The sequence below is a fragment of the Procambarus clarkii genome, chromosome 85 (genome assembly GCF_040958095.1).
Source record: "Procambarus clarkii isolate CNS0578487 chromosome 85, FALCON_Pclarkii_2.0, whole genome shotgun sequence".
NCBI classification, from domain to species: Eukaryota; Metazoa; Arthropoda; class Malacostraca; order Decapoda; family Cambaridae; genus Procambarus; species Procambarus clarkii.
Window position 1 is genome coordinate 5,968,249 of NC_091234.1, and position 9,393 is coordinate 5,977,641.

The following is a 9,393-nucleotide window of genomic DNA, read 5'->3' on the forward strand; positions in this document are numbered from 1 at the left end:
CGGTGTAAGGCGGATATTCACTGACCGAGGTAGAGAATTTTACAACAAGTCAGTTCAAAATTATTTTAATAAGAAAAATATTAAATTATATAGTGTATTTTCGGAAATGAAATCTAGCATAGTGGAGCGAGCCATCAGAACTTTAAAACATAAACTGTATCATTATATGACTCAAGCTAATTCATTAAAATACACCCACATCCTCCCTAAAGTTGTGGACGTGTACAACCACACTTTCCACAGGATGCTAAAAAATACTCCTCATGCCATTCATAAGTTGCAAAATATTGAAGATATACGAAGACAGTTTAAGGTTATGTATTTAAACAATGACTCCTCCATAACTGCCATCAGTCCACGGTTGCACCTTGGACAGCATGTGCGATTGGCAAAGCGCAGGAATATATTTCACAAAGGCTTTTGGCACCAAAATACAGAAGAAATATTTGTAGTGTCACATATTGACAGAACACATCCAATCCCGACATATAAAATCAAAGATTTAAACAACGAGACGATCAGTGGTATGTTTTATGAGAAAGAATTGATTCCAACATCCCTTCCAGACTATTTTCCTGTAACGGTATTACAGTCTAGGAAAACATCGAAAGGACACAGAGAATATTTCGTCAAGTGGAGAGGGTACCCAGATTCTGCCAATAGCTGGATTAAAGCTCAAGACATCGTCAAATTTAACAAAAAATGACAGTTCAAGAGTACTCTCTCGTAGAGAAACATCATCAGTTGTTATTTTTATTAAACAATTTATCACCCAAGAAGCGGAATAAACTAATCAAGGCTTTAAAACGGCAGGAAATTGAATCAATTTGTGAAATTTTTGCCAATTTTCTGAAACGAAACATCCCAGTTCAACCTCAGATAATTAATGGCTTACAGAGATATCAGAACGACATACGATCTGTAGCGCGTAAGAAAACTCCTTTATACAAAAAGAAGCTCATACTGACCTCCAGACGTGGTGGGGCGATATTAGCAGCTCTGCTACCTTTGGCTGTATCGTTAATTTCCTCCCTAATAAGGTAATTGCGTAAATAAGTAACGAGAGAATAAAATGGTGAAAGAATATTGCCTGGTACCACGATTCATAGCTGAAAAATATTTATTTAATAAAAACAAGAACTCACCATCACCTCCTAATGCTGTGGGTCTGCCCTCCCCCGGAGGTGATGGTAGTGAAAGTATGTCCTTCTCTTTAAAAAACGAATCCAACTCAAGTAATAATATTGGAGGAGCCCGTAACCTACCCACCTGCGACTCTGGTAGGGGTGATGGGGGGGTGGGGGAAGAGGACACTCCTTCCTCCCACCTGACAACAACGGGCTGTGGGCGGTGTTGCCGTAGTAGCACCTCCAGACGGGCGGGGCTGGTCACACACCCTTTAAATGACATTGGGGCCCCCGGCGACCGTCGCCCGCCGCCACCCTTAAAAAGAAAAAAAAAACGCGGGCTGCCCGGCGCGACCATCGCCTTTAAAAAAAAAAATAAATAAAAAAAGGGGACATTCCATCCTCCCGCCCGAAGTGCAAGTAATTGTTGCTGGCCACACTCCACATAAAGCCACCATCACACCCCAAAATCCAAGTCTGGACAACTTAATAAATGTGAATTATAAAATTGAGGAAATTCCTCATGTCAAAGCATTATTGAACATGTTTGGACAAAACAGCCAACAGGTGATGTGGGATAGTCGCGGAAATTTATTAAAGCCTGTACAAAATTTAAATATTTTAGATATAATTAAAACTCTAGCCTTCACAAAGGGACAATTTAGGGCAAGTGACAAGGAAGATGTAAGGGTTTTACTGAGGGTGGCTGGCATAGACCCAACCCTCATACGTAATTATCGCGCCAGATCACAGTTAAAAGGGGGGAGGGGTATCCATAGGAGACCCCATTGGGAGCCGTATTGAAGACCTATATGAAGACCATCTTAAAGACCACCATATTCAGTTGCATATCCACCATGGAGCAAGCTTCTAGACCCACTCCTCCCCCAGCTACACCCCCAGAAGACAAATCTCCCTTATTAAAGAAGTTGGTTGCTACTCAGCGGTACTACAAGTATGTCGAACACAAATGTAGATTGATATATGCATTGTGGGATTGTTATGACCGTCTTGTGTTGAGTGCCCCTCCAGAACGGTTTTTTAAGTCATTTGGAGAGACGGTGAAACGTTATGAAGAATATTCATCCCAGGAAATCCAGACGGAGATATGGCAAATGGAAAAATTAACCTTCCAACATCGAGACCAGATTACAGCCTTCGAGACTGGACGGAGTGTGTATGGACTTTTAAGGTAGGGAAGGCAGCCTCTACCCCACACCCCTACATTCCTCCCCCTCCAGGTGGGGGACACAGGTGTATTTAAAGGCCTCCACCGTCACCCTCGGTCACCATAGTTGACGACGACTCTTCCCCAGTTCCTCTCAACCGCCCCTCCGCCATGGCTTTATCGTCCATTAAGTCAATAGACAGCGACATCACCGACACCCACGCCTTTGGGGTCGGTGATGTCATAGTGTATGACTTACCCGCTGCTGTTGTGCGTCCCTATGGACTGGCAAGTGTAATTTGGAAATGTTACAACTATGCCCGTGTGGAACGTGAAGGACTGACTCGTGTCAACAGGGCCACAATACGTTACCGGTCTACCCCTGGTGACATCGAAGTGAAGATAGCTCCCCTACCCTCCGACGGTCAAGACATTGTCGAAGAGCCAGTCTTGTTCTTCCGCCCCACCATCGTGGCGCTAATTTCCGCTTTCGGTGCAGGAGCACCCTTCGAGTCCAACCCTATAGCTCAGGAGCAAGTGCAGTCTTCCTCCGACATCCACTACATCACCAATGTCACCCTGGATACTGCCAAGAATAGGCTATATTGGCTGAAAACAGCCCTAACAAAGGTTGGCAATCTCATGGTAAGAACTCCAACCATGTTTCGGCTGGTGGAACCCCATGGCCTGGGGGCCTCCCGTGATGGCATGGACAACTGGCACAAGGACGTCGGGCCCATGCTCATTTCGCTCAACGCTGAGCTGGCCAAGCATAACAAGGAGTTGGTAATCCTCAAACGTCCCTCTACCATCACCCCATCGATGGTACCCCTCCCGAATGATGATCCCAGGGGAGAGGGTGATAGTAAAACTATCACCCTAGATGCGGTGGTGGGGGAGGGGGCCACCACTCCAGGAAGCTCTTCTCGTTCTACACCACCAGCACCACCAGCCACCCCCAGGAAGAAGAGACACCTACAAGAGTACTCATCCACCTCCAGCGCTGCTCCACCCCCACCCACAACATCTGGCACGGCCAAACGACGGATCGAAACCACTATTGACTTCGACCCCCTCTCAAATCATCGTATTGACACCATCCTCGATGGAGAGTCACAGGAAATATTCCTGTTATCCTCATCACCGAAAAAACAACGAAAGCTGTAACCATCAACGCTCAAAGAAGACGTGCCAGCACCACCGCAGTCAGTAACAGCAGCAGCAGCAGCAGCAGCAACAGCAGTACCTCCATCTACAACAGCTTCGGTGGTGGTAGCAGTAGCAGGTCCACCGACGATGGTGACAGTGTTGTCAGCGGTAATGGTAGCGGCAACGGTACCACCAACTACAGCAGTTCCGGCGGTGACAGCGGCAGCAACAGTACCATCATCGCCGGCAGCGGTAACGGTAGCGGCAGCAGTACCACCAACTACAACGGTTCCAGCGGTGGTAGCAGCAGCAGCAGCAGCAGCAGCAGTACCGTCAGCGGTGTCAGTGGTACCAACAGCTCCCCCAGCAGCAGCGGCAGCGGCAGCAGCGGACGACAGCAGTACCAACAGCTGCTGCTCTTTATATGTAATTTGTTATGGGGGAACAAAATGTAGTTCCCCCTGTTGTAGTTCTTTTAAAAGTAATATTTCCTTAGTAGATTAATAAAATAAAATATAAGTAATGATGTTTTATTCCCACCCCAGTCAGTACATAACTTAACAATGGACGAGGAACACTACATATACCTCACTAGCCTCGACCAAGAAGATATATACAACAACACAAGTTCAGCATTTACAAACACCATCCCCACTCTACATTTAAACCCTTCCATTAAACATGAAGTGGCCTTAGTCAACATACTCCTACCCAGACGAATTAACGCTATCATCAAGGATGAGGGGGAGTCTGGTATAGACGTCTATGCTACTTTTAAGCGAGGAACTCTTTCTAAAAGCCCAGAACATCTCATCTACACCTTCATCCCCAAAACCAACATATTATCCAGAAACATCACATTCATCACGAGTGAGCTTAGCCGACAAATAATCACCGACATGAAGCTTAGCTTCCGAGGTGATTTCAAAATATACTTCTCAGAAAGAGAACCAATCCTCACCTATGATCAATCCTTAGAGCGAGTATTACTATCCTCCACACTTAACAATGAAGGCACTGGTTCCTTATATTCTCTTAGTCTTCAATTTAAACACAGAATAGCTAATGTACTTGGTTTTGACAGCAGTCGCAAATACACCATTTATCAGGCAAAATCAGATGACATTACAGCAGCCTCAAAGATCGTGGCCTCACCCCCCCAGACAATGACGGGGGTTGTGACTATTTACTCATTTATAGTGACGTCATCGAGCCGGATCGTTACGGGGGACAAATTGTAAATATCTTAGATGCAATCAATTATCATGACTCTTATTCTAGAGGGGCTCATCCCCTAGTGTACAAGACATTAAATACTAACACGTTGGAGAAGGTGAGCATTAAGATAACAGATCAGTTTGGGCGAAAGGTTAGTTTTGAAGATGGGAGGTCGGTTACGGTAGTCTTACACCTCCGCCCTAAGGTATAACAATATAATCTATATAAATATAAATATAAATATATATATATATATATATATATATATATATATATATATATATATATATATATATATATATAGAAGTGTTTACCCACATCATCGGTTATTATAAGAAGAGGAGTCGGGATGCGAGTACCTTTCCACACACCCTCCCAGAAGGAGTATGGGGAGATCTTCTCCCCCCTCTCTGGGAGATACGGGGTGAGGGGGGGAGCGATGAATGACATACGCACATTCTAAGCGCCTTATCTCAGATCTGGTGGTGGTTTTTTTGGGACCTTAGCCGGCTTGGCTCGACGAGCCATACCATTTTTCATGAAAACTGTAACGCCGACTGCTATCGATTTTGGGAAAAATGTTCTTGGTGATTTAACCAGTGGTAGACGGGATGTAAAGAGCGCTCTGAGAACTCACGGTATTGATGCTCTTAAGACTGTGGGGAAGAAATTGGTAGCAGGCGGGAAAATTAAAAGACTCTCTAGGAGAAGAAAAAATAAAAATAATAAATGTAAACGAACCCTTGGGTATAAAAATGATGTATTTTCACTACAGTAAGCAGTCATACTTCACCTTTCGGAGGAGATCATGGCGGAGGCTAGTGGAGCTGGGTTGAAAATCCCTGTAGAATATTATACTTCCAGTATTATTGACCAATTTCCTAGAAGTAACAGAATACGTAATGTGGAGAGTTCAATTGCCTCCACACAGCAAATAGACATTCTACCTGTTAACCTCCCTATTAATCAACGTTTGCGGGATAATTACTTAGAATTCCGCATCCCCGGAACCCAGGGCGCCTTCTTAGATTTAGCTAATATTGTTATAGATTTTAAGGTATCTTTAACGAAAGATGACGATACCACAAAATTGGAAGAGGATGACCATGTGGAATTTGTTAATGGGTTGTCAAATACCATGTTTAAAGGTGTTCAGGTGTTTTTAGGAGAGCAGGTAGTTGAAACAAATTCTAATTTTAATTATTGGTCGTTTATTAAATTAATTACCTCCATGCCTCCATCAAAAATGTCTTCCTTGGGGAGGATTGGAGCCTTTCGTAGGGACTGGAGTGATGATGGTGTAATCCCTAACGAATTTACTAATACATTTTTTACTGGGGCAACCGCCAAGGATAAAAAATTTATGACCGATTTAAAAGGTAAAGGATTGTCAATGTGTTTTCCCCTACTATTGGACGTAACAACCCTAGACCAATACATATTAGATAATATAGATGTGCGCCTAAGATTGGAGCTCTCCCCACATGCTTGGGTGCTAAATACAAGTGTGGACGATGGCTCTAAGTATCGGCTGCATATGGATTATGCTAAGTTGTGGGTAACACGTGTGTTCCCCTACCCAAGTGCTTACCTAGCCTTAAACAGCTCACTGTTAGCATCCCCCGACCCCATAAGCTATACTTTCAATAAAACCATTTCTAAAACATATGTCCTAGCAGGGAATCAAACTAGTCTCTTAATTGATCAGCCTTGGGCGCAAGTAATTCCTCACAGGATATTCATGGTAATTGTGCCAATGAATTATTTCGCTGGCCTTCACCAAGGTAATGGATTATATTTTGAAAATGCAAAACTGAAAAATATTGCCATGTATTTGAACAATAATGCAATTTACCGAATTGGTGGTGATTTCGACAATCATTATGCCCGCCTTTATTACGAAACTTTGAAGACATTAGGCTTAGAGCGTGATTCACTTCTAGCCTATGACACTTTTAATAAGGGAAGATCGATATTCGCCTTTGACTTAACCACCATTCAAACAAAGGATTCCCTCCCTGTGGAGAAATCTGGCAACTTGCGTATGGAGCTTGAGTTTGGTGGTGGTGTTACATATAACAGGCTGGTTTTACTGTTTGGGGAAACGACCGGGGTACTATCCATCGACGGACAGAGAACTGTTCTGTGTGACGTGCGAGCTTAAAAACATAATGAATTGTAATGATATAAATATTAATTTAAAAAATAATCTAGGGGATCGAGCACTCTACCTAGGTTGTTATAATGCTGATGAAATAGAACATTTAAATATCTCATCAAGAAAACCTATTGTTCTCATAACTAATATTTTACCATCACATAGCAGATTAACTATGGGACATTGGGTAGCTATTTATGTTGATAAAGTTAAACATCGAATGTTTTTTTTCGATAGTTATGCAATGTCGGCGGTTACTTATGGACATTATTTTCAAGGATTTATTAAAACTAACACAATAACAAAGGTGTTTGGAATGTGCTACAGACTCCAGAGTGATTTTACCCTTGCTTGTGGACTGTATTGCGTAATGTTCGTCCATAGGGTGAGTCACCTGGGGTTGCCTTCAACAGTACATTACTTACATAATGTATTTTCAAGCGTTAGTTTAAAATTAAATGATAAACGTGCCCTCGCTTATGCGAGACGATATTTTCCTATGAAACATCACTGTGTTAGGACATTTTGTAGAGGAGTAAGGGTTGGTTCTTATAGGTGGTGTAGAGAATATTTTTGTTAGCTAGGCAACCCACCTAACAGGGGGATTACCCCCATATAAAACCCCTCTCACCCCACAACCTCCCTAGAAGACCCCCATCCCCCTTATCCTACAAATGGAAGGCGTCTCCCCAGAAACACACGCAGGGAAGATTGAAGTCCTTGAAGGACCTGGTTAGTATTACCCTCACTTTCTGGTAAAGATTTATTTTTTTTCCCACAATAGAAAGTTTGCTCAACCTCTATTTTACCTCTTCTTTTTTTTCAGTGCAATTCTTAGGACCTGTCCACATTTGTAGAGTAGTAATTCTACGAGGAAGGTCTGCCCCAAACAAGATGCTGTTACGTACCCTAATTGATGATGCCTGCTGTAGAGGACACAAGGTCGCTCCTGCAGGGGGAGAGGTATGTACTAACTGTTCTTAGAGGAAATAGAATATTTTTCAAATAAAAGATATAGTCCTATAAATTATTTTCCCCATCTCTTTCCAGAACACTTCAGATGAGAGTCAGAAGGAAAGTCGTCCAAAAGGCAACCAGCCAACTCACCCCACTCCCCCAAGAGAGGGGGGAGGGGGTCAAGACCTCCCCCCACTCACCACGGATGGGGAGACGTCAGAATTCTACTCAGATGAGGAAGGGGAGGTGGAGGGGGGAGAGGGATAGGGGTCATAATTAACTTCTTATACATCATTTGTGATTTTTACCTAATAAAACATTAATAAATTCTTTGATTTTTTTTAACCCCTGGAGGAGATTTATAATTTAATACCCCTATATAAGACCCACTCAACCTCCGCTGGGTGTGGAACTCTGTTACGGTAAAGTCAAGGCCATTAGGTGCGAGGAAGGGTACGGGCGACCACCCTCACCGGGAGGAACCTGTTTTACACCTGCCCCATAGAGGAATGTGGGGGCGTAACTGGCACTCACCCACGAGTGTTTATTATACAAATAAATTCATTTTTACTTAAATATATTGTCATACTTTACTGTATAAATGAACATGATCATAGTGGCACATAATAGATACCTATCTTCACTGTTTTTTCGACTGCTACCACTCACACCTTGGGTGACCTAATATGGAGTGGCACTATGTGGCTCCCCGCTTCTGATTTTCTTATCTGATCTACATACATAGGTGGGGCTATCTGTCACCAAAATATCTACTTCTGACATTGTCATATATATATATATATATATATATATATATATATATATATATATATATATATATATATATATATATATATATATATATATATATATATATATATATATATGTGTGTATATCACGAAAATAAACACGTGATTAAGAATGTGACAATGTCAGACCACGGAGGAAAAATGAAACAGGAAATTTCCTTAAGTACTTTCGTATATTAAATACATCTTCAGAAGGTCGAAGGACCTTCTGAAGATGTATTTAATATACGAAAGTACTTAAGGAAATTTCCTGTTTCATTTTTCCTCCGTGGTCTGACATTGTCATATATATATATATATATATATATATATATATATATATATATATATATATATATATATATATATATATATATATATATAAATATATATATATATATATATATATATATATATATATATATATATATATATATATATATATATATATATATGTGTGTGTGTGTGGGACATTTGGGGCTTGAATCTAATTACTTAAATATTAATGTAGTAAATTAAATTACGAAGGACCACCCGCTTTTATAGTAAAGAGGGAAACTGAGAAATTATGATCATTTGATAATTCCTAGATGAAACCAGTAACTATGGATAAAATACTAGAGAATATGATCATAGAAATAATTAATGGGCTGTATAATTAAATGAATCAAACCTCAAACACCGACATTGGGGGGTTATTATTGGAACTCAGTACGTCCAGGAACTAGTGTGGTTCGTTCACTAATCCAAAATATAATAATCTAATCCTATGAATTATTGAGAAACCAATGTCATTACCATTAATGGGAACATAGATTATGAGTATA

General features: G+C 41.3%; 1 long non-coding RNA gene across 2 annotated transcripts in view; it reads left to right on the plus strand.

Moving 5' to 3' along the window:
• Positions 1-7,997, plus strand: part of LOC138358657 (uncharacterized) — a 366,187-nt gene extending 358,190 nt beyond the window's left edge. For both annotated transcript variants that reach the window (XR_011225505.1, XR_011225504.1), the window contains 2 exons: positions 7,647-7,783; positions 7,871-7,997. This is a non-coding gene — a long non-coding RNA (uncharacterized lncRNA). The remainder of the gene's footprint in view (positions 1-7,646; positions 7,784-7,870) is intronic.
• Positions 7,998-9,393: the final 1,396 nt, after the last annotated feature.